The sequence below is a fragment of the Dreissena polymorpha genome, chromosome 1 (genome assembly GCF_020536995.1).
Source record: "Dreissena polymorpha isolate Duluth1 chromosome 1, UMN_Dpol_1.0, whole genome shotgun sequence".
NCBI lineage: Eukaryota > Metazoa > Mollusca > Bivalvia > Myida > Dreissenidae > Dreissena > Dreissena polymorpha.
This window is the reverse complement of record NC_068355.1, coordinates 185,918,853-185,944,016: the sequence shown is the minus strand read 5'-3', so window position 1 is coordinate 185,944,016 and position 25,164 is coordinate 185,918,853. Positions and strand designations below refer to the sequence as shown.

At 35.6% G+C, this 25,164-nt stretch overlaps 1 protein-coding gene and 1 long non-coding RNA gene across 5 annotated transcripts in view; one reads left to right on the top strand and one right to left on the bottom strand.

The window, feature by feature from the left end:
* LOC127864272 (uncharacterized) lies at positions 1 to 21,221 on the top strand. Of its 3 annotated transcripts, none has more exons than XR_008041666.1 (3): positions 1 to 92; positions 1,664 to 1,866; positions 21,170 to 21,221. It is a non-coding gene; the product is annotated as an uncharacterized LOC127864272 (long non-coding RNA). The 3 variants fall into 3 exon arrangements; XR_008041667.1 differs by having other exon boundaries at positions 21,174 to 21,203; XR_008041665.1 differs by lacking the exon at positions 21,170 to 21,221 and adding an exon at positions 17,462 to 17,644.
* LOC127864229 (uncharacterized) overlaps positions 10,813 to 25,164 on the bottom strand; it is a 108,842-nt gene continuing 94,490 nt past the window's right edge. Inside the window, exons 5-11 of one of the 2 annotated variants that reach the window (XM_052403919.1) lie at positions 22,414 to 22,573; positions 19,516 to 21,291; positions 17,639 to 17,844; positions 16,610 to 16,829; positions 15,990 to 16,103; positions 14,588 to 14,762; positions 10,813 to 14,029 (exon numbers count right to left, since the gene is read on the bottom strand). The gene's annotated coding sequence lies outside the window, so the exon portion shown is untranslated. Of the gene's footprint in view, positions 14,030 to 14,587; positions 14,763 to 15,989; positions 16,104 to 16,609; positions 16,830 to 17,638; positions 17,845 to 19,287; positions 19,453 to 19,515; positions 21,292 to 22,413; positions 22,574 to 25,164 lie in introns of those variants that run through there. The other variant, XR_008041604.1, reaches the window with a different exon arrangement.

The following is a 25,164-nucleotide window of genomic DNA, read 5'->3' as shown; positions in this document are numbered from 1 at the left end:
GACGTTACGTCTTTGTTATATACGTCAATGACATCGAACGTCATGGTAACAAAGTTGGGCATGTTTTGTCAAAGAGTGCCACTCTCGGATGGGTAAGTAATGATTCAGTTATGTATTAATTGTAAGGTAAACAACAATCATATCAGGACGAAAAGAAATCAGCACGAACATAAATATATACCAAAAATGACGTGATAAATGTAGATTTGTCAAGAGAAGAATTAGACTTTGTTACAGTTTGGGACTTTTCTAACGCATCACTTTTCAAACTTGAATATCTCAGTTTATTCATTTATTTAAAATTTTACATACGATCATTTGACTACATTCTATGCAAGCTCACGATAAAATCATTATTTCGTGACGATTGAACGCTTTAGCACGTGGGCTAGGTGTGGTTCCATATTTTTGCACGTGGAAATGTTGAAACGCGATTTAATTCTATTTATATTTCAATTTAATTATTTTAGGAGGATTCTTATATAAGGAAAACATAAAATTAATTTACAAAACAATATACCGGTAGCTCGTATTAATATTTATGAGCGCAATCGCGCACTTTGTATTTTACAGACTACCTTTCCCACTTGCTAAAGCATCTGATCGTCACGGATGAATGATTTTATCGTTAGCTTGCACATATTGTAGTCAAACGATCACATGTGCAATTTTAAATAAATATATTTACTCATTACTGAGCTATGCTAGTTTTAAAAAGTATTGCGTTAGAAAAATCACCAATTGTTGTAAATGGCGATATACATGTTATTCCGATTTAATTTCAATTTCATAATTCTAGGTAAGTTTTTACACAAGGAAAACATAACAGTAATGAAAGAAAAACAATATGGCTCGTATGAATCTCAGGAGTGAAACTGTTCAATCGGCATGTTGCAAGCCGTTCAGTTATTAAGACGTGTAAGTTTATGCGTTTTACTTTTCACATTGTTATTATTTAACGTTGTACGAGTTTGCGAATTTGATTTTTGATATGACGTTTTTAATTTGTTAAGTTTTTTTTTTCGATTTCAATTACATTTTCAGGAATTATCAGATATGTGTAGAATTATCCATGGCCTAAATTTCAACACAAGCCGTTCAAAAATAAGGGAGCTAAAGTGATATGATAAAGTGGTGTATTAGAAAAGTCTAAAAGTGTACTCGAAGGTTTCGATAGAAACATGTTGCCTTGTGTGTGTTTTTTTCCCTGAATTTATACATATATGACCATCGCTGTAGGAAAACGGCGCTTAATGCATGTGCGTAAAGTGTTGTCCGAGATAAGACTGTCAGCACTGTCTTATCAGACACAACACCACCCGCTTAAACTGGATTTTCCTTTTTAAACGAAAACTTGCATAACAGCGGAAATAGTCGTCCCTGATTAGCCTGTGAAGTCCACATCTGGGATTACACTATATGCAGCATATTCATTAGTCCCCATTTTCCAAGTGTGCGCCTTATTTTTTCACTAAGCTCGATTTTGTTCACATAAAAAAGTCTGTACTTCATTGTAAATCAAAAAATAACATATGAATGTCAGAATAGATCGTCATCGCAAAGTATTGTTACGTTACACAATGATATAATGTGGACACGGAAGTTCGCACAGGCTAAGCAGGGAAACCGCTTTCCGCCTTACCTGGTTTTTATCATATTTCAGCAGTCAGTCAGTCCTTCCCAATACCAGAAGTTACTCGCTCTTGGTTTCCGGCCCAGTACCCTCTTGCTGGACCCGGACTGCGTGTATGATGTCACCTGCCACCGCGCCTATAGTACGCATGCACCACGATCCCGGAAGGAGAGCCCACAGAAACCGGACGCACCTAGCGGGATCGCGGCACGGGGCGCTGTTGATCCTCAGATGTAAGTATCACGTGTCATAAGTAAATGATTGATGTTCGCTATACATCTTTCACACGGTATTCATTTGGGTGTTTGTTTATCGTTTGTTCGCTCTCAGGTGCCAGCCTGTATGTTTAGATTACTTTTCTATCCATCGGGTGCTATATAGGAAATAGCACTGCACAAAAACAATCTTCCCTTTTTCCCATCCCCGATGAAATTGTACAATGCTCGTTCTGTGAATTCTAGGCTTAATGCATTCGCCTTAAGTGTCATTCTAGATTTACCTGTACAGTTCGCACAGGCTAAGCAGGGAAACCGCTTTCCGCCTTACCTGGATTTTCGTTAAGATGACGCTTCCTATTACACAAATTTCCACTAAAGCGGATTGGATTTGCTAAAAACAAAAAACAACAACAACCGAAAAATTCTAATCCGTTCTACAGGCCAATTAACATATATTCTATAAAATTTATATTTAATGAAATTTTTGAAAATAAAATTAACAATTGTATGTATACTCGTCAAACAAAATAGATTCAATGCTTTAATTAAATCAGTTCCAAATGAATAGCAAATGTATCAGATAGTAATTACCTTAAACAAGCGTTATTATATGCAACATGGCGACCCTGTCAACGATGACGCCTTGTTATTTCAATAATAATTAATGATAAACTCATGTTAAAAGTCGTTTTTTGAACACTTTTTAAGTAACTTTACCTATTAAAGGAAATGCATAAGATTATTTTTCACTTTAATACAACGCAAGTATTTGAAATTAACGCAGTGTTTTTTGTCACGCGTTTCCATGTAATATGTTTGCCTCATTTTGATAAATGTCCGCCCCTTCAAATTGTATGATCGTTTTCTTTTTAATAATTTAGCTACGTAACTATACTGAATAAAATTTTCTTTGAAGAAAAACCTCAACATGCCATTAAGGCAGGATTATCGATAATATAGTGGCCATTTTTCAAAATATTGACATAAATATGAACATTATTAATATTAAAAAAATAGCCGACAACGATCAATTAAGCGTTAGAATTCCCGTGTGCGAGTAACTATATTCACCGTTTTCGGGGTACATTTAAGGATACTTAAGCGTACCCGGGGTACAGTTAAGTAGTACCAGAGTCGACAAAGACCAATCGAGCAAATCATAAAATGTATTACAATTGCAAAGACGCACCTTGATTTAATTATATCCTTCATAATGAGTAAATACTAATTGTATAATTATAAACTACATTTGTACTAGCCACGGATCGTATATTGACAGGAGTTGAATCGAGTATTTGACCCTTACTGTAGTAAATTAAATTGTATGCAAAAACTAACTATCCGATTTTATTGGTTCAAACGTTATCTTGTTGCTTATTAATTCCTCTTTCAAAAAAACAAAACAAATTTTAGTATATTTCCGTTGTTATTAATGGATTTAAAGCGCGTTAAACACAAAAAATAAACATTTTATGTTTTACCCCCGCGCGTTCAACCGTGTCGTAACTTAGTCACGTGACTGGTAGCTATCGATTAGCGCACATCAAAGCGCCGACGTTATACATTTGGATGTACCCATATATCACTAGAAAGCCTACATTTCGTAGCTTTCATATATAAATATATATATATAAAGGTTTTTTTCTGATTTGGGCAGCGAGTTATAACTTTAACTTTTGCAAATAAGGAATGAAGGCGTACGAAAGTAGCGCGCGATCCTAACGCTCCGAACGTTTGGAGTTATATAATCTAGGTTGACATGTTCTTTCTTTATACCGATTTGTAGCGTTTATATGTGGAGTTCAGTTAAAAAATGTCATCTTGCGTAAGACCATAGAATTCTGTATACGATAGAAATAACTGCAATAACCACTGTTGCTGCTGCTAGTATTACTTCTAATAATAATTATGAGGAAAATTAAATAAAGAATGCTTTTACTACAACACCCAGTATATCCAGTAATACTACTATTACTGCGTCTACCGCTATTGCTGCTGTTACTGCTATGACTACTACCCCTACTACAACCACTACTTATAAAATCACGAACAGGTGCAGTACCTAAAACCACGGACTCTAGATTACACGGATAAGAAACAGGACCGTTACGCCAAATATCTTGTTGTGTTTAAGTCACGTGACCGTGTCGTAACTATCGATCTTTTATCGAAGCGCCGAGGTTATAAATTTGATGTACCCACTCACGTATTTTGTTAAATTATAGTTTCATTTCTAGACCGATTTTGACAATTTATATATCATTAAAAAGCTTACGTAACGTAGTTTTCAGATATATAAATATATATTAAGTTTTTCCTCTGATTTCGGCAGCCCGGCGAGTTATAACTTTATCTTTTGCAAATATCATACCGTTTTGGAGTTTTAGAATCTAGATTTACGATTGACATGTTCGTACTTAATACCGATTTGTAGCGTTTATATTTGGAGTTCAGTTTTAAAAATAACATCTTGCTTAGGAGAATAGAATTATGTATATGATAGAGAAAAAAAATGGTATAAAAATGAAAACAAGTAAGGAATGAAGGCGGAAAAAAGTAGCGCGCGGTCCTAACGAACCGAATTGATGCTAAGGTCTTGGCGATTATGCTTTTGTTTAGATACTGGTCATTGAATTTCCTTTGCCATTATTATTATATTTTTTATGAAATATATTGAAATATTTTGTTCTAGAGACATATCAATAAAGCTAAGTATTAATGAAGCTTAATAAATTAACGATTTCAGCTCTTGATTATAACACAGAAAGGGTGTTAATTTTATGATGAAACAGCGTATATAGCGGACCCTCTTGATATTTTTCGGCTTTGCATACTTCAAATATAATGGGTGTCAAAACATTCATCGTTTGTTGTTTATTATCAAAAAGGTAATTATGTAAAATTATATGAAATGTTATTAACCATAAATTATCAATTATTTAAAATTATTTAAAGATTCTTGAAAATCACGGTCAACGGTCTATGCATGTATATTGAAATATCTTTATAAGTTAACAGAGTTATAAATATATAGAATTCTAAATTAAAACTCTGTATTATTTGTATTTTTCGGAAAGATTATTTAACCCCGTTGTGGTCAAATGAGAATGCTGTTTTTAATTATGTTGTTCCGTACACTACCATACACTCTTTATAGGACTACGAAATGACGGAGTTTTTTACCGGTATCCGCTAAATACGTTAAATGTTAATTATTAGATTGTTTAAATGTTTAAAATGTACATGTATAGGTATTAAGCACTAATAATTATTATGAATAAGCTGGCTGACATCTATACAGTATTTAGTTTATGGCAATCTGTATGGGCAGATGACTATAAATGTTTTCAATACGCTACATATCTTATAAACGCAAACTTGAGAATTTGGCGTTACATTACTCCAAGAAATGACCACTAATACCACAAGAAGACATGGAGGTATCATAAAAAGTGTAAACTGACCAGACATTGCCACCTGTGGTTAGGGACCAATATACAAGTATAGGTCCCTGCTGTGGCGTATGACACCATAGTGTTATTTAGTATTGGTCGGCACAGTATCTGATCATAACGAGATAATTGGTTTGTGCTGAACACAGGGGCAATAAAACCACAGATCTATCAATAAACAAGATTATTGAGATATCTTTTATTGAACACCGCGAAAAAATGCTCAAACCATGGACTCTAGATTACACGGATAAGAAACATGGCAACATTCTCAGAATCATCGCTGCTATATGTGTAATCACCTAACAATTCGTCTAAAAATAATTTATATATTTGAGTTGAAGACGATGTACTGTTGTATAAGTCTGAACAAACTATCTGTCTGCCTGTCTAAATCCAAGCCGTCATCGTCCCGGTGAAAAAAATCTGATTTTGAATAGTTGGACATGATGCCCTGATGTCAAAATACGAAATGACGCGCGTAACACCGACCGTGATTTTCAAGAATCTTTAATAAATTGATAATTTAAGGTAAATAACATTTCAAATAATTATACATAATTACCTTGTTGATAATAAACAGCAAACGATGAATGTTTTTGACACCCATTTTATTTCAAGTATGCATGCAAAGCCGAATAATATCGAGAGGGTCCGCTATATACGCTGTTTCATCATAAATTTAACACCCTTTCTGTGTTATAAACAAGAGATGAAATCGTTAATTGATTAAGATTCATTTATAATAAGCTTTATTTATATGTTTCGTGAACAGAATACTACAATATACTCCATAAAAATATAATAATATGGCAAAGGAAATTCAATGGCCGGTTTCTAAACAAAAGCATAATCGCCAAGACCGTAGCATCAGTTCAGTGCGTTAGGAACGCGCGCTACTTTTTCCCGCCTTCATTCCTTAATAACTTTCGTTTTTAAACATTTTTTTCTATCGTATACAGAATTCTATTCTCCTAAGCAAGATGTAATTTTTAAAACTGAACTCTAAATATAAACGCTACAAATTGGTATTAAGTACAAACATGTCAACCGTAAATCTAGATTCTAAAACTCCAAAACGGTATGATATTTGCAAAAGTTAAAGTTATAACTCGCCGGGCTGTCGAAATCAGAAGAAAAACTTAATATATATTTATATATCTGTTTACTACGTAACGTAAGCTTTCTAATGATATATAATTTGTCAAAATCGGCCGAGAAATGGAACTATAATTTAACAAAAGACGTGAGTGGGTACATCAAAATGTATAACCTCGGCGCTTCGCTGTACGCTGATTGTAAAAGATCGATAGCCACAACACGTTAAAACGCGCGGTGGTAAAACATAAAATGTGTATTTCTTGTGTTTAACTCGCTATAAATCCATTAATAACAACGGGAATATACTAAAAGTTATATTTTTTTGAACGAGGAATTAATAAGCAACACGATAACGTACAAACCAATAAAATCGGATGAATAGTTTTTGCATAATATTGAATTTACTACAGTAAGGGTCATATACTCGATTCATCTCCTGTCAATATACACTCCGTGCTAAAACAGACTCAACTCAACGTTCCGGTGCGAAGTATCCAGTTCGATCCCCTCGATATCCGGTCATCGCGACCAGGTGTCGAATCCCGCTGGGTTGTCGAATTTCGTACTACAGCGGATATGTCAAAAGCTATACAGTCGGGACTTCTGGTGGACACGAACCGGCTGGTGTTTTACCAGCATGATGGCGTCACTAAACGCGAAATCGCGGCCTATAGAAACTACATGGAGGTTGTTAACGCTCATGCAGTGATAGCGACGTCTGCTGATAACGCAGTGCGCGGGAAACTTAAACGCGCAGTTTCCAGCGGTCGATGTCACTCAATACGTTTAAGATATTATGAAGATAACTAAATGGAAGTGACTTTATGAAACTATGTGACTTTGTCGTCATGTTATTTAAAGTTGTTTGGGATATGTACACTTGCATGTATCAACAGTGACTCGATTAGTACACATTCAAGTGGAGTACTTACATAAACGCCATTTAAATTCAAACATCCACATTCATTTATGACAAAAATACGCTTCCCTTTTGTTGTCAAAGTTTTTTTTATTTGTTTTGAATACTTAGGAATAGAATACATGTATTGATAATACTAACTTTGAACATTTTGAATAATTTCCCACTTCAGACACAAAGTTATATCATGTATACATTAAACATATTTAGAACAAATATTCATCAGCTTTGTTGTCAAGACATTTTAGTTTAAAGCCCTCCCCGTCAGACAAATTGTGTGGAAAAATTTGTGGACGGACCTACGAACTGACAGACAGACATGATGATGGACAGAGGGTTAGCCTACGGCCACCTATATCATAACACATCTCTGAACACACAGTCGTGTGTTGTTTTTTGGATCCATACAAACAAAACAATTTATTTGATTTTGTAACAATATATACAATAAACAAATATGACATGACACACATATAATATGTATACTATAAAAACAGCATGTTTAATATATCTGAAACAAGATTTTGGTACCAAATATATATTTATAACTTATTATGAACCATAATATCTTTCCTTTTGGTATACATACCAATTTTGTTTACACCCTATAAAAATAATATATGATTTAAGAGCCCAAGAAAGTATCGCCCCTGATTAGCCTTTGCAGACTGCACAGGATAATCTGGTACTACACTTTACGCACATGCATAAAGCCCAGTTGTTCCCAGAGCCAGGCTCAAATAAACATTTCAAACTTATCCTCAACATTGTTTCGTTCATAAAATCTTACATTAAAACAAACACAAATAATAACAGCCATACTGATAAGGAAAGAACACTAGCTGTGGATAATTGATTCAAGTAAAAGCCTGTGCAGTCCTGGGACGACACTTATCGCACCATGCATTAAGCCTGTGCAGTCCTGGGACGACACTTATCGCACCATGCATTAAGCCTGTGCAGTCCTGGGACGACACTTATCGCACCATGCATTAAGCCTGTGCAGTCCTGGGACGACACTTATCGCACAATGCATTAAGCCTGTGCAGTCCTGGGACGACACTTATCGCACCATGCATTAAGCCTGTGCAGTCCTGGGACGACACTTATCGCACCATGCATTAAGCCTGTGCAGTCCTGGGACAACACTTATCGCACCATGCATTAAGCCCGGTTTTCCCAGAGCCATGCTCAATGTAATCGCTTTGTTGACACAGTAGCTTTCCTTACAACTACCCTCAGCTAAGTAGCGGCTCATCTGTATACGTGTATTCAAATATTTTGTTCATATACCGGCATCTAATATTATTTTAGTTACCTTAATATTTTGTTGATTAATGTGGTTTCAAATTTCTTTTTCAGGATCACTCATTTTTAAATGTGTATCTTTTAATATTCAAGATTAAGGTATTGCTTGGGATGAACATTGAACCAAATTTGATAGCCCTAGGCCCAATGGTTATGGATGATAAGATTTGTTAAGTTTTTACAAAATAGACCCAATATAAGCATATGTTTAATTTTGAGACCCCCGGGGCAGGGTCAAATTTGATCCCATGGGCATAATTTGAACAAATTTGGTAGGGACTATTAGATGTCTTTACATACCAAATTTGAGAGCCCTAAGCCCAATGGTTATGGACGAAAGATTTGAAAATTTTCACAAAATAGGTCTTATATAAGCAAATTTTCAATTTTGTGACCCCCGCGCCAGGGTCAAATTTAACCTCAGGGGCATAATTTGAACAAATTTGAAAGAGGTTCACCCCAGGAACATTCCTGAGAAATTTTATCAGGATTGGACCAATAGTTTAGGAGTAGATGTTTAAAGGAAAAGTGAACGCACGGACGCACGCATGACGGACACAGGACCATGGCATAAGCCCCTCGGAGCTTTTGCCAGTGGAGCTAAAAGACAACAAATTTAAATTTAACAAAAACACCGACATAATCGTTATTCCTACCTGGGCTTGAACCCCTTACCTTTGGATTAAAACAGACTGTCACTGTAAGAGCTTGTTCATCCGAATTTTTACAAAAAATAAAACATTGTATTCATAACATAAACAGAAGCCCTTCAAATAATCAAAATGCTTTGCCGTGTTACTTTTTCTTGTTTTATCAATTTATTATTATTATTTCTCATACACGCATATGTTTGTTCATTATGATCATGTGTCTATTGTGTTATTTCGCCATCTGATTTACAGTGTTCATTTAAATATGTTTCAACCTATACCACGAAGTTGTATAAGTACCTTTAAATACAAAATCGCTATACATGAAGTTTGATGAGCCTACATTCAACATTATTAAGCCCATTATTTCACCCGGAAGTGATCATATGGTCCTATACAAACTGCCAGTCAATACAGATGTTGTGTTGTAAAAAGTCAGTTTGACATATTATGCTTATCTTTCTGCAACTGGTGTCAATGTTTTGCTTTCTTAAGTCTCAAAGTTATACATGACAGCTCTACGTGAGATTAGAAGATTGTGCATGTGTGTTTTGTCAATGCAAAATACAAATTGGTGCAGTCTGAAACACGGGCCATGTTATCATTTTAAGTGGGTTATTAAAATGTATTAATATATTAGAATATATTTAGCTTGTGTGCTTACACTTGAAAATAAATAAGGCAGTTTATATTGATGTTAAGTATTTGTAGGTAGGTTCCGGGTCATATACAAATAGCATAAAACCGTGTTAGAAAATGTATAATACAGCCTAAACAGACCTATTTGTTGAACAATAATAATCCTTGTAATTATATATTTTTTAAAGATATTTGTAAGTTGTGGTAGCTGCCCTCTTTATTTTTAAGGTTGTTAACTTATTTACTTTTACCTGTATAGCAAGTGCACTATAGACAGTATTAAATCAAATATTAATAGAATTGTGTGAGTATAGAATTAAGTACGTTCCTACTGATTTAACATATTCGTTTAATAACCATTATTAAGCGAGTTATTTCACCAATAGTACAATAAAAAGCATAAATTAAGCAGCATTATGGTATTTATATACTAAAAGCTTACATCTTGGCATGACAGTGTTTTCCCATACATTCCTCATTTTTTACTGTTATATTTTACATGCAGTTACATTAATAAACTTAAAAACAATGGAAATCCCACATGATTTATATAGTCATTTCCAAGATCGTGTTTTAGTTTAAATTATGTTAATGGTTCATGGTTCATGGTATGGGTTGGTATTGCCCAGTGTTGTATAGGCAATTAGTCGCTTGTCTTAGGTAAGGGATAAGCACGTGTAAGTACTGTTTTTTTTTCGGATACCGCCTCGGGAGTTTCATTATTCCTATGAAGATTTTATATTTTGTATTGTTGTCAATGATAGATATGGTAAATTATGCATGAGATAAAAGTGTGCTGGAGGACTAACGGACGGAATGACAGTCAAAATAAAACAAAATGAGCTGCCCAGGTTCAATAGAGGAAAGTTATATATAAGTGACAAGACAATCATTCGGGATTTAATTGGCATAACATGTCGTTTATTGAGAGTTCAACATCAAACTTATATTGGGAAATACATGTCATCAACATAAACATATTTAATCATTTACATACAACTTGTATATAAAGAAATGTTGGACAAAAACAACATAATCAGTATAATGATGCTTATCTTAAAAAACACAGTTAAAGTACGCAAGATTATAGACAATATAAAACTCAGTGAGCCACAACATATAAACATGTTAGACTAAATGCAACAGATGTACGGTTACAGTTAAGATACTATTTTAACGTTTAATATTGAAATCCTCTTAACAGATATCTCACGATGTTGAAGCTATTTACACAATTCAGACAGGGATAAACAATCATGAAATAATTTAGAAAGACCCTGATCAATATGAGGTACACAAGCGATTGCATGGGGCCTACGGATACTTTCCATAGAGATATTATATTTGCTTTTTCAAAATGCTTATTTGGAGAAGATGAACATATAAAGACATGATTTTAAAATTGCATTTCATTCTGTATTTCAAATAAAGACAATACTTATATTGTTACAAAATACTTATATTTGTGTTTGGTAATTAACACATACAAGTTAACTAAGATTGTGTTTTTTTCTATGTAACAATTTGATCAACATTTGTCACACAATCTACACACATCAAGCTATGTTTAGCTATTCAACAACGGAACACATATGTTTCATGCATTCAATAAAAGTAAAATAATAACACCCCCCAAGTTTAAGGAAATCTGGTCTTAAAACATTTGCTGAACTTAAACAGTGGGATATTTACAAACAAGAGATGTGTTCGTCAGAAACACAGTATGCCCCCTATTGCGCCGCTTTGATTTTTTGTTTACCTTTGACATTGAAGGATGACCTTGACCTTGAACGTCCACCACTCAAAATGTGCAGCTTCATGAGGACGCCGCTTTGAATTTTTTTTTTACTTTTGACCTTGAAGGATGACCTTGACGGTTGGCCTTGACCTTGAACTCACACCACTCACAATGTGCAGCTTCATGAGAAAGCCGCTTTGGATTATTTTTTTGACCTTTGACCTTGAAGGATGACCTTGACTGATGACCTTGACCTTGAACCACTCACAATGTGCAGCTTCATAGGAACGCCACTTTGATTATTTTTTTGACCTTTGACCTTCAAGGATGACCTTTACCTTTTACCACTCAAAAGGTGTAGCTCCATGAGATACACATGGCTGCCAAATATCAAGTTGCTATCTTCAATATTGAACAAGTTATGGCCAATGTTAAAGTTTTGGACGGACGGACAGACGCCATAAATTTGACATTTGACTTTGAAGGATGACCTTGACCATCACCTTTCACCACTCAATATGTGCAGCTTCATGAGATGCACATGCATGCCAAATATCAAGTTGCTATCTTCAATATTCAAAAAGTTATGGCCAATGTTTAAGTTTTTTTCGGACAAAAGGACAGACTGACATACTGACGGACAGTTCAACTGCTATATGCCACCCTACCAGGAGTATAAAAATGACCCTAATGAAGGCACTGCACTGACAGCAAGTGTGGGATGGTCAACGTGAAAGGTCAAATGCGCTGTTACAAAACTAAATGAAATGTAAATTTTTTTTATTCAGCGTATACACGCACATATATTTATTTAAGTGTTTATTCAAAAAAATCCTTTTAGACTTTAATGTATTTACGTTTTATGTTGAGATGTAAACACAATTATTAATTTACAAAGCAGACATCTTTATTTTTTAAGCAAATAATATTGCTCTCTATTATTACAAATAGAGACAATTGCAATTTTATACAATTGTTAGCATATGACAACACTTTCCCTTACTGTGTAATTGACTATTTTTTCTGGTACTGTGCATTATTTTAACAGTTTGATACATATATGAGCATTCACACAGGAAATGTTTTTTTTACAAAGGTTTTTACAAACTAAGGTAAACAGTTAGTTTATATTATACAAATGGCAACAATACAAGAATAATTTACATTTAAAATACAATTGTTCTACAGTTGCTTTATGTATAAATGGCAAAATATACCTACAGAATATATACAGTGATCAATAAATCTTGATTAAGTTACTCACTTATTAAAGAGGATACGCATAATAAACTATTGTGTCCAAAAACAAAGTTTAACAATTGTGAGCATACACATCTATGATCTAACAACACAAATTAACAATAATAAGTTTTGACAATTTTCATAAAACTCTTTATTTGTTTTTTTGTTTTTTATAATACTCAGTTTCATTAAAAGCTTTCCCAAACACGCAATAGTCATACTATATTAATTTTACAAACAATATCCATTGAAATCAACAAAGTGGTATTTACAGAATCAATAATTTTAGTTAGATTAAATAATTTTTCCCAGAATGCATTATTATTCCAATGAAATAGTATGCTACTAAACAAGATTCATGATCGAATACCGACCCCGAATGAGCAAATTGACTAGTATTGTTTTCGGAAGGATTAAAAGACAGAAAAAGCTGAAGCGTAAAAGTTATAAACCTTCGTGAACAATTCATTAAATTAGCTTATCTATATTACGGGTAAAAACAGACAACTGAAACATATCTTATAATATGAAAATACTCCTTTTTTTCAATTTTGTCAAAGTTACCAGCATCATTTAAACAGACTTGACAATCTTAGAATATCTTTGATAAAATTGTTTTTTCCATACATTTACCATTATAAGGATCAAAATATGTAGTGAAAAATTCATTATACAGACAAAGACATTGGATATAAATGCAATATGTGTGCTTTAAAAAAAAAATTAACATTCTATTTTTAACCAAAACTTTCAACATAAAGAGACTGACAGCATCATAATTCCCATGAAACATTGGTCAAATAAAAAATAAAATGTAAAATATTGTTTTTCTTTGAAAACAACTTGGCTGTTACACATACAAAATGTGGCTGTTGACATGACTTTCTGGCTTTCCACTTGAATTGTTGTGATGTGTCATTTCGAACTGAACAAGGTCATTCATTTTCACCCGTCATTAAATTCAAAGAGTCAGAGTAAGTGCTGAACAAACCAGGAGGTACGTAAAGACTAGCACATCTAAAAAAGTATTTATCTATGGACTTCTTAGGTTTGACTGGGGTCAATATGGTAACAACTGCTGCAACAGGCTGTGTTTGTGATTGGATGGTTTGATTTCGTCAAACGGCATCTGAAAAAGAAACACTTGTTACTGTAAACGCCAGTATTTCATTTTATTTTTGATACCGATGAAAAAAACAAGAACAAGCACATGACTTGGTATTTCAAGGTTTTACAACTAATCTGATTTGAATCCATAGAGGAAATGAAGTGCCTGAGACTATTTATAAAATAATAATTGATAATACATATTTATATTGAAGTATGACCATTTTATTACCAAACAATTTGGATTAGGATTTGATGAAGATACATTTTGCCATTGGACTCAAATATCTTTTGAGAAGTAGTAAAAAGGGTTTGCCACCATGCACCCACATTTTACTTTAGTCTCAAAATTCCACTTATGTAAAAGAAAAAGAACCAAAATACAAAAGAAGGCAAGTTCACAGTTTTGCAAATATCTTTGTTTTAATCAAACTAGAAGCAATACTTTTTGAGTTTAGACTTGACATACAAATTCAACAACTGGATGCACGTATGGACGGACACAGGTAAATCTACATGAATCTACACATCTGTGGACTTGGGGGCATGCTAAAAACATTCACACGACTTGAATACTCACCTGAGGTTCGCTCTGCATGATCTTTGCAGACCGAGGGTCCTGCACCATGGATATACCAGAATCTTGAGATGATGACTGCCACTGGTTCATGTGCTGTTATGATGTTCAAAGACGGAGGGTTCCACACCATAGAGATGCCAGTAACTCGAGATGATGACTGTTGCTGGTGCAAATGCTTAAAAAAAAACGCTTTGATATCCGGGATTCTGCAATTAAGTATGTCATGTGTCAATTAAGACAACTATTTTTAAGAATTTACTAGCATTTCATAAAAATTATCAAGTATCAAAATGCGGGTTCAACCCTGGCAGCACAATACTCTCTCAAGAAGATATTAACTTTAAAAAAACTTGAGCTTTGACACAGACGTGACGAACTCCCCCACCTGAAGAGCGCTGAAAATAACTTGAAATAGGGAACACCATGCTGAATGTGTAAAACGCACCCATGACCCCGTGACCTAGTTTTTCGCACGGCATGGCCCATGTTCGAACATGACCTAGAGATCATCTAAATAAAACTTCTGCCCAAGTTTTTTGAAGAGGGGATGATAAGTGCTTGAAATGGAGAGCAGAGACCAAACTGAAAGTGTAAAACGCATTAAGTGACCCCATGACCTAGTTTTTGGACCAGCATGGTCCATGTTCGATCATGGCCTAGAGATTATCTATATAAAAAGCCTGACCAAGTGTGGTGAAGAGCGGATGATAAGTAATCGAAATAGAGAGCGGACACCAAACTGAATGTGTAAAACGCACTAAGTGACCCCGTGACCTTGTTTTTTGCCCTCATGGCCCATGTTCAAACTTGGCCTAGAGATCATCTAGATACAACTTTTGACCAAGTTTGGTGAAGATTGGATGACAACAATTTGTATTAGAGAGCGGACACTTAATACGGACAGACCGACAAACAGACCGACAAGTACACTCCTGTATACCCCCCTAAACTAAAAGGTACGAACAGCACTGATCCCTCTTTGTAATTCAATGTTAGTTTAAGAACCATATTTACAGTTCATATGGAACATGATTTTGTAAAGAGTGATAGAGTCAGATATGTTGGTACCTGCTGAGAAATTGTTTGCTGTTGTTGTTGTTGTGGTTTGAGTTTAATATAACTCTAGATGTTAAATTTTAAATGCAAATTTGAGGGTTTAGCTTTGAACTTGTGCACTGTCTTCACATTTCTTTATAAGATAAAGTAGTTTGCGGCTGAACCCTTAAACTTAGATTAGATAAACTGGTCAATTTATTGAAGAGCAGAAACCCCAGTTTGTATTGGGTTTTACCTATTGGGTATTTGTGAAAGCTTTATTGCATCAAAAGGTTCAGGCTATTACGACTGGGTCTCCTGAATGCTTTGCCACAGTGGCCAGTTTTGCAATTGCAAGGTGACTTACCTATTGATATGCAGAGTTTGATAATGTGAACATCCGCTCACTGGGCTTGAACTTGTGAGTATAAAGCCTTTGTGAACAGATAGAGAAACCTTAGGGCATCCAAGGAATGTGTCCCTGTAAACAAAATAATTTAATTGCATTCTGAAATGGCATCAGTTATATAAGAAGTAAATCAATGTCGTTTGAGTGATAACAATATTTAAGAAATAAAGTATGTTTGAAGGATCTTGATACAAATGGGCTTTAAACTAAACACTTGATACAAACATAGCCTTCTATATATTGTACACTTGATACAAATATTTTGTGTCCCTCTGGAACTAATATTTATTATTATAATAAGTTATGTGCAACACTAGAAAGGTGGGACGGACATAAGGATGAAAGTAAGGACGGGTAGAATTGCAGACAATTACACATGTGTACGCCTCCCCCCCACTGAGCCCTTTCAAGGCAATACAAATGGCGGCTATTATAAATATTTAACACTTACATAAATGATTTGTTTAAGTTAGCAGCCAGGATAGAGTTTTATCAATATTTAACACATACTGTTTGAATTAAAATTTGGAGTGAAACGCTGCACGTTATAAATAGTTAATTACATGTACATTACCAACCTACATGTACCTTATTGACAAGGTAAACTTGGCCCCTGGCCAAGAAAGTATGGAGCCCCAGGTTCAGAGTGGCTCCACCCTGCGGTAGGTATAGTTGAGCATTTGCCCCAAGGTCCTGGGCCAGGAAGTGTCACTGGGCGTCTGGGACCAGCTGACCATACAGCCTGTTGTTCAGCTAGGTACCGATCTATGATTGTATAGGTTCCTGTAGGAACAGGCTCTTAAAACAAAATCCAAGAATTTAAATAAACGTTGAACATAAATGACGAAAAGACTTTTAAAATGAGCTGAAGGCTTTTACATAATTATTTTACTTAAATTAAATATAATTTAACAATTCTATTAAAGCAGATTTTTATGCAAGGATAAACTTTTGGTTCAGGGGCTTAATTTTGGTCGAAATTATACAAAACTTAATGCCCTTACCTTCTATGATTTAAATTGATATCAGATCAAGTGCTATTTGCATTTTATTTACTAAGTGTGATCAATGTAAAAGCACATAATTCCCATTTTATGCTAGGAACTTTTCAGGCATATAAAATACTGATGTAAAGTGAAGTATACGAGTCTCATTCTGGGAAAATAGGGCTTAATGTATGTGCAGTCTGCACAGGCTAATCTGGGATGACACTTTAATAGGACTTAATGTATGTGCAGTCTGCACAGGCTAATCTGAGATGACACTTTAATAAGACTATGACACTTTAATAGGACTTTATGTATGTGCAGTCTGCACAGGCTAATCTGGGATGACACTTTAAGCACATACATGAAGCCCCATATCCCAGAACACCCATAAGATACTACTCATTTTTCTTGTTGCTGCTGCTGCGACTGGGCCATGGACAGAGATGGAGCGAGTCCTGACGCCAAAGTCGCCACCCCAAACCCGAGAATTGCCAACAACAACTGTTGTTGAATGGCGTCAATCGCAAACAGCTCTCCAGGCCTAAGGTTCACATTATTCGAGAACAACATAATGAGGTCAGTCACATTAACGGACGTGTCACGCAATGCCTGCTCTACCTGTTGGATCAGATCGTTTCAGTTTGAGCGACTTGTCCGGCCTAATTTGTCGACGCCCATCATCCAATTGTTGCTAAGCGACATCGATGCTGAGACGGAAGTCGAACTCACCAAGGCTCTGATGGAAGTGTTGATGAAGCCAACATGGGAGGAGATATTGATAGGAGGCTTGGTAGTCTGACGCAAGATGTCTTCGTGCTGAATTTCTTAATAACGTAGAATCAATTTTTACGCGCACCAACTTGAAATTGGAATTTTTGGTTTTGTAGCAAGGTGTTGTACATGTGTTGTGTATTTATTTTTTGTAAATCAAAAACAGGCATAACTTGAGCAATTTAGAATGTGAGATAGTACACCTTTAATTGTGTGACTATAGAACTTTAAATTTGAGACTACATAATTTTAAATGTGATACTCAGCAATTTAAAATGTGAGACAACACAACTTTAAATGTTACAATCTACGTACTAGTATTTAAGTGTGAGTCAGCACACCTTTAAATGTGACAGTTTATGACTTATACCTGAGACTTAACAACTTTAAATGTGAGACAATATAACTGTATGGTATTTAATAAGAAACAATAGATGTGAGTTCAAAATAGTAATTAAACTTAGTGAAATAAGCAAACTAGAGCTTTGTCACAGATGTGACGAATACCCCCACAAGCCCCATTGATACATAATATTTTGCATGTCGTCTTCACAAAAACAGCGGGCACCATGCTCAATTTTTAAAATGCACTAAGTGACCCCTTGACCTAGTTTTTCACCCAGAAAGGCCCATGTTCTAACTTGGCCTTAAGATCATCTCCATAAAACTTCAGACCAAGTTTGGTGAAGATCGGATGTAAACTACTTGAATTAGAGAGCGGACAACATGCTGAATGTTAAAAATGCACAAAGTGACCCGGTGACCTAGTTTTTAAGGCCCGGAATGGCCCATGTTCAAACTTGTCTTAGAGATCATTTAGAAAAAACTTGTGACCAAGTTTGGTGAGGATTGGATGAAAACTACTTGAATTAGAGAGCGGACAACATGCAGAATGTTAAAAACGCACCAAGTGACCCCGTGCCCTAGTTTTTAACCCGACAAGGCCCATGTTCGAACTTGGCCTAAACATCATGTAGATACAACTTCTAACCAAGTTTGGTGAAGATCGGATGAAAACTATTTGAATTAGAGAGCGGACACTTAATACGGACCGACAGACAGGCCGAAAGACCGACAGACAAGTTCACTCCTATATTCCCCCCTAAACTTCGCCTGTTATTCTGATAAAAAACTTTTATATGTGCTATAACTAGGGACTAGCTTTGTGCAGAGTTTATTTTAACCATTTTTGGATTGGGACAATTCGTAAAAAATCAGTGTTTTGAATTTAATTGGGAAAATGGTTGTAGATTTTGCTAAACATAATTTAAAAAAATAGAATAAGTGCTATCAAGATAATTGCACAAAGGTTTAACTTATAGAGCTGCATAAGGAAACAAACTCAATTTGTAACCTATTAAAACATTGTTTGGGGTCAAATCTTGAATTGAGAACTTGAGCCAGTAATTATGGAAAAAATAAACTGTTTAAGATTAGGAATGGGACTCAATTTTGGCCCCAATTTCGACAAAATGAATAACACTGTATGATCTTACCTGAAGCTCAAGAAGCTGAGCTGATATGCTGGCCTCGGGATATTGCCAAAGGCTGAATTTGAGTTCTGATTAATTCAATGTTGCAACCTATCAAAACATTCTTTTTCTTCCAGGAAACCATGAATTGAGAACTCAAGCCAGTAATCATGGATATAGACTTTTTGAGATGAGAATTGGGCTGAATTTCGGCCCCTATTTCAACAAAATAATTAACACGTAAGGTCTCACATGAAGCTCAAGAAGCTGATATGACATGCTGGCCTTGCTGATATTGATAAGAGCCGAGTTTGAGTTCTGCTTTCTTCAGGTTGAGAGTCGAAGGGCGTACTGGACCACACAACAAAACTGCTGTTATTTTTCAAAGCCTTCTCTTGCATCAATTCAATGCGAGGCCTTTTAGGCTTGGAGTGCTAAGTCCTCATACCAAAACCAGACATGTTCACTTTAAGCACCTTGTTCACAATAGTGGGCGTAATTCGGGCTGTGGCACACCCCATGGATGTATGGATCTCTTAGTGTTTACAACAAGGTCTTTACTGCCTTTCTGTGTCATCATGGATGTATTGTGCTCTGGGTGTTTACAACCAAGTCTTTACTGTCTTTCTGTGTCAGCATGGATTTATCGTGCTCTGGGTGTTCACAGCATAGTCATGACTGCCTTTCTGTTTCCGCATGGATGTATTGTGCTCTGTGTTCACAGCCAAGTAATTACTGCCTTTCTGTGTCAGCATGGGTGTATCGTGTTCTGTGTTCACAACCAAGTCATTACTGCCTTTCTGAGTCAACATTGATGTATTGTGCTCTGGGTGTTTACAACCAAGTCATTACTGCCTTTCTGTGTCAGCATGGATGTATTGTGCTCTGGGTGTTCACAGCGTAGTCATTACTGCCTTTCTGTGTCAGCATGGATTTATCTTGCTCTGGGAGTTCACAGCATAATCATTACTGCCTTTCTGTGTCAGCATGGATATATCTTGCTCTGGGTGTTCACAGCATAGTCATTACTTCCTTTCTGTGTCAGCATGGATGTAGCGTGCTCCGGGTGTTCACAGCATAGTCATTACTGCCTTTCTGTGTCAGCATAGATGTATTGTGCTCTGGGTGTTTACATCATAGTCATTACTTCCTTTCTGTGTCAGCATGGATGTAGCTTGCTCTGGGTGTTCACAGCATAATCATTAATGCCTTTTTGTGTCAGCATGGATATATCTTGCTCTGGGTGTTCACAGCATAGTCATTACTGCCTTTCTGTGTCAGCATGGATGTAGCATGCTCTGGGTATTCACAACCAAGTCATTACTGCATTTCTTTGTCAGCAAGGATGTAGCGTGCTCTGGGTTTTCACCACCAAGTCATTACTGCCTTTTTGTGTCAGCATGGATGTATCGTGCTCTGGGTATTCACAACCAAGTCATTACTGCCTTTCTTTGTCGGTAACATTGTCAAAAGTCCGTTCTATTATGATATTTTGGCCGCTGAGAGGACAATCTGGGGCAGTCCGTAACCCTATTGTCATCCAAACTATCAACAGCAGAAGCATCCCACTAGGAAAGCTTACGCTTTTATTGTTCCTTGATTTTCTCCTGTCCAATTTCTGTTTGTCCCATAAAGATTGGAACAAGTTATTGAACTTTTTATTTTTCAGGATATTTGTTGTAATGTCCAACAGCAACAAATGACTGTTAGCGTTACCATAACTACAGCTATAACTTTTCGTGTTTGTAAAACTCGTCCCTCTCAGGCCCACGCGGAACTCTAGCTTAATAGAACTACCCAGGCTTATGTGTGGACAACTTGACGTGGGCATTGTGTTTGTTCAGACCAGAATCATGCTCGGAATTTTCTGCAGAACGGAGTTGTTCAACGATGCTGACTTTTTGAGTCAGGAGGTCAAGGGGGAGGAGTTAGAAGTCAGGGGAGGGGAAGGGTCGTTCTGGACTGGGGCTCCTGCAGGCAAGACTCGTGCGGTTGCTGGGCCAACTCGATATCAATGTTGGTGCTCTGCTGAAAACAACAACAACACAGTGGGTGATAGGAACTTGTAACAAATTATATTATTATCTATATCTATAACAAACTATGCCTCTTGACAGGTTGTGAAGGTTTTCAACAACATGAATTTCTAATCTGGCATTTTATTGGTTCCTTGTTTTTAATAGCATGAAAATAAATACAATTAAGTCATTTTGTATTAAAACAAGAAAAGTGTTGGCTAATGCTATACTTATCTGTACATTTATATCTATTATCTTTACTCCATTTTCAGAGATGTATTTTCATAAGCCAATATGCGGATCACTAATGTCAGAAAGTGTCGTCCCAGATTAGAATGTGAAATTCACATCAGCTAATAAGGGAGGGTACTTTCTGACTAGACTGGATTTTCATAAAGAGGATTATTTGTTCAATGAAAAATACCTTTAAGAGGAAAGTGTTGTCCATGATTAGCCTGTGTGGACTGCACAGGCTAATCTGTGACAACAATTTAAGCACATGCATTAGGCCCCATTTTTCCACATCACAGCTTATTTATCTATTAGCCAATTTTTTGCTGCATAACAAAAAGAAGGAAAACCATCTGGTTTAAAATTTTATATTTTTTAATTGTACTTATTCTATTTATCACATTACTTTTAAAATGCCATTAGATATGTTTTATTGTTAATATATATTTCAATAAATGAGAGGCAACAATATTAATATTTGGTTTAAACCTATTTATTTTAGCTCGATTGCATCGAAAGCCTAAGGCTTATATAAACGCTCTCGAGTCCGTTTCCTGGGCCTAGAACCAGTACTTGGTGTCTTTGGGGAAGATCTAAAGAACGCTCCCACGGTGGGGATCGAACCCGTGACCTCCCGGTCGCTAGGCGGACACCATATCCATTACACCACAGCGACCTATAATATTAATTAATATTAATATTTAAAAATAATATTAATGTCTCACCAACGTTGCAAAAAAACACACACACACATTTTATTTTACCATGCCTTTACAGATCTTTGATGGTTAAAATATGTTTAAATTCACACTAGATAACAGTTTTAAAGTCAATCAACATGTAAGTTGTAAGACATAAAATAATAAATATAACATTAAACAACTGAAGGGCAACAACTCACTGCTGGTGCAGATCTACAGTTCTCTCCCTTGTTAGTTTCAGCTAAAATGTCCTTCATGTTGCAATACAAGGACATGGAAAGGCTGTGTCACCCTCACATCGCTGGACTTTGATTTGGCTGAGCCTTTCACTACTCCGTTGTCTTCTGTGCTTAGCAGTTGCTGTAACATTGAGAAAACCAATATGAAGTCTTTTGAAATAGTAAATTATAGTTTAGTATATTTTTTTGCCAAATTGAAAAAAGTATCTGTACCACACCAATGAGGAAAATTAGCGTAATAATATCAAACATCGGGAAAATTCTATCTTTTAATTTGGGAATTATAGGTCTTTTTAAATGCATGGAACTTAATAGCAAAAATCCAATCAAAATATATTCTTTGACATGCGTTTTTGTTGAAATGTTCAGTTTCAGTGCTCATTTTATTAGTCCACTTGCATATAAGGAAGTGCCTATTACGTGTACTTTATAAAGATGGAAAGAAAAGGCTTTTTTTCACATACACCTTGAAGTAAAAATTATGTTACAGGCCATTTGCCCTTAATAACTATCATATTACAATACTAGTTTGCCTGTACTTTGTTGACGCCTATAAATCTATATTTTCAAAGTTACCAATAACAAAACAATATTTTGTCCAAGTTATTTTAAACATTAACTGTGTTTGATATGATATTTTGTGAACAAAATACAGCTCAAAATTTTCAATTTTGTGAAAAAATGAGTAGCCAACTCTTAAAATGGCAAACTACGTTAAATTGGGAAATTGTGAGCTACTATTAGAATTGCTCAATATGTATGTTAAATTTGCATTTATATGTACACCGATGTCTCAATTACCAGTTTTTAATCATAGTGGTTTTTAAACCATATTTGTTCTAATCAGAATTTACAAATACCAACAGACTGGAAGAAGACTGAACTTGAGCCATATTCCGGACAACTGGGCTTAATGAATATGTATAAGACCACATTTGCCTGTGCAGTCCACACAGGCTAACTTGAGACTACACTTTCCACCAAGACATGATTTTTGTTTAGAAATAATTTCTTTAAAGCGAAAATTTCCTCAAAAATGGAAAGCATTATCCCTGATAATTCTGAGTGCGCACTGCACAGGCTAATCTGTGGATGGTAAATAACATGCATTAAGCACCCTTTTCCCATAACAAGGCTCACCTGGTATCATCTTGTTCAACTCTGTAACAGACAGTAGGCGGATTTACTTTGAGCCTCATTCCGAGAAAACAGGGCTTTATAAATTGTGCACTCAGTGTCTGCCCAGATAAGCCTATACAGCCACACAGGCTTATCAGGGACAGCACTTTCCGCTAGACAAATTTCTTTTACTTTACCTTCAATTGGGAATTTTAGAAAGTTGTTTGGGAAAAATACATAGTTCCAGCATTTGATATGGGGCTTATTTTGGCCCCTATAATTGACAAAAAAAAACGATAACACAGTATACACATAAAGAATGTAACAGCTCCTTGCAAACAGGCTCTATAGAACCAAGGCATTCAAAGCTTAACTAAATATCTCACAACTTCATACAAACTCAACACTGTAAACATGATACATAAAAGAAAAGACATAATTTTAACTTCTATGAAATCATATCATATTCTTGTCAACTTCATATTTAGCATTTTTAATACAGAGGTAACACTGTAAAACCATTATAATGCGTTTGGGGCTATTTTTTGTTGATTTTAAGGTTTTACCGATCCACAAATTTATCACAAACACACGGGAAATGAACTGACACAAATTCCTCATTTATTTTTCCAAACTGAGTAATCCACACATTAACTAATAATATGTCCATGAAATACTTTTGTAATCACCAAAATTTGATGAGGAGGAATATCAATGATTTAAGAAATAATCCACGGGTAACCGTTGGTTATTGCAGTAATAACGAACGGTATGGAGTTCCGATGCGTAGGAATTAAACCACGAAGGCGTAGCCCGAGTGGTTTGATAACATGCATCGGAACGACATTACCCGTGGATTATTTCGATTCTAACACGTTTTCATTAATAAGTTATCCGCGATTTAAAGGTTATAAATGAGAATTATATTAACCGAACGTCCTCCACTTTTCCGCGAAAACGTGACGTCACCACAACAATTACAATCAAATGACGTCGTCTTCATTCATAAAATGTGCGTGGACAATCAAAGTGACGTCACTTTTTAAGAGAATATTTTACCATATGTACAATATACAAACAATTTAAGAGGCTAATTAACCTTATGTAAATTCATTATGTTCTTTACCACCTCATCTTTTTGCATCCTTAATAAACAGGAAATACACAAGACGGCGCATTCCTGGTGTATTTATGGATCTGTAAAACGGACCCATACCCGAAGCATTTTATTTGTTTTTAAATAAGTGCCTTTACATGTATTAAAATTACAGTGCTTTCAACAAGAATTTATTCAGGCCCCCCCGGGCAATGGGGGGGGGGGAGGGCTGCACCCTACATATGTGGATTATTTTTTTTTACAGAGTGAAATGACGTTATGACAGTGCGTTATGACTCTTCAAGAAACAAGGGCTGTTTGTAAAACATGCATGCCCCCCATATGGGCTGTCCGTTGTAGTGGCAGCCATTGTGTGAATACGTTTTTTGTCACTGTGACCTTGACCTTTGACCTAGTGACCTCAAAATCACAGTGATTTTTTGGCTTTTTTTTCTTACAGCCTGTGCCTTTTGGATTGGGAAAATTAGCGCGATAAA